Source organism: Lytechinus variegatus, chromosome 6 (genome assembly GCF_018143015.1).
Source record: "Lytechinus variegatus isolate NC3 chromosome 6, Lvar_3.0, whole genome shotgun sequence".
Lineage (NCBI taxonomy): Eukaryota > Metazoa > Echinodermata > Echinoidea > Temnopleuroida > Toxopneustidae > Lytechinus > Lytechinus variegatus.
This window is the reverse complement of record NC_054745.1, coordinates 16,366,482-16,368,304: the sequence shown is the minus strand read 5'-3', so window position 1 is coordinate 16,368,304 and position 1,823 is coordinate 16,366,482. Positions and strand designations below refer to the sequence as shown.

At 36.0% G+C, this 1,823-nt stretch overlaps 1 non-coding gene across 1 annotated transcript; it reads left to right on the top strand.

Annotated features, from left to right (window-relative positions):
• Nucleotides 1-277: 277 nt before the first annotated feature.
• Nucleotides 278-349, top strand: TRNAM-CAU. Its single transcript has one exon. It is a non-coding gene; the product is annotated as a tRNA-Met (tRNA).
• The last annotated feature ends 1,474 nt before the right edge of the window (nt 350-1,823 follow it).

Genomic DNA, 1,823 nt, shown 5'->3' with positions numbered 1-1,823 from the left:
AATATCGCTGTACTTGTTTCGGGTTCAATGCATGGAATACTTGTTAAGGGTAAATATCATATTTTTTCCACCTCTATGATTGTATAATAGTGTTATTTTTACAAAAAGTAGCAAAATTTATTGTTTTTCCCCAAAACCTTCAAAAATTCCCTGACACAGACAAAAAATCCCCAAAGTTTGTTTAATCCCCAAATAATTTCTTTTCATCTCCACAGGCTTTTGAAAACCCCCATATTTTTCAAAAATTTGTGGATGGAGACATAGTCTCTCATGACCGGACATGGTGGCTCAGTGGTAGAGCGCCCGTCTCATGAACGGGAGGTCGTGGGTTCGATCCCCGGCCGAGTCATACCAAAGACTATAAAAAAAAATGGGACCTTCTGCCTTCTTGTCAGGTGCTCGACGTACAGAATGGAGAAGGGTAATAATAACATATTATGTTATGTGGGCCCGCTGGTAGAACAGCTTACAGCTGAGAGTGGCTACCCTGGGTAAATAAGAGTTATTATTATTATTCATTATGATTATCTCTCTAACCATATTCGAAATCGAGGGGCGCGCGTGTGAAGATTCGAAGCCGGCGAGTGGTGAGTAACTTGTAAAATTTCATCAGAAAATTGAAAACAAGTCACCATGTAAACTTTACAAGTTAAGTGGCAAGTAGACGAAATGAATGTTAGACTATCTGGAAATAAGACCAATTGGAAATTAGACCAAGTGGAAACTAGCCAAAATGGAAATTAGACCAACTGAATAATGGACCAAGTGAGGAGGAGATTATTTTGAGTAGGGCTTCTCAGTCGATATCGACTATTTGAGCCAAGTGAGTGTGTGTGTATTTGAGTTTTGTCAGACGTGTATCAATCAGATATGATTATTTACGTCTGGGACCGACCTTTAACGTCACCATCCGAAAGACGTGACCAGGGCTCGAACCTCGAACCTCTGCATCAATTTGTAACTTCCCCACAGCTTGGATTACAGGCGCACGCCACAACGCCCAGTTGAGCTAGTTCAGCCAAGTGAGGATCAGACCAACTAGTGTTATACCAACCGACTATTAGACGAACTGGTGTTAAACCAAATGCAATTAGACCAAGTGACAATAAAATACATTAGACGAAATTGCAATTATACCATATTAAAATTAGTATTTTTAATCTATATTAACTTTTATTATACTATCCTCTTGGACTCTTTGTTTATAGTATTTAAGGTAAGAAACAAAAAGATAATGCCTGTAGATATAATCGATTAAAAATACAGATTACAATCGAGTAAGATTAAATCAACCCCCATATTTTCTTTCGTTTTTCTTATCTTATTGTTCTATATTCTTAATTTTAATCTGTATTAGAAAAAAGTTACTTAATATGTTCTTCTATATCATTACTTTATGTTGTTCATTCTCGATTATCCTTTTGGTTTATATCAAGTTACACACTTACAAAGAAGTAATCCCGAATACCTGCAACGAACGAGGGGGAAAAGGTAATTTCCAACTTGATTAAGCACAAATTGAAATGAACAAGAATGGTTTAACACAAATCTAGTCGTGACCTCGTCACGGACAGGGTCATAAATTCAGAAATTGTGACTGGTAGTGTTAGAAGCATAGGGTTCATGCTCACCACAAACAATAACAATTAAAACAATCCAGAAAAAAGTCCCTACTTTTTAAAGATATTTTTATTGTATTCTCTCAAATGAAAATACACATTCACATCTACAAAATCTAGACAAACAAATCGTTAATTTCATGTATTGTTTTGACATTTGATTTTAGCTTTGTTTCATTTTCCAAAACAAAACACACTTGGATG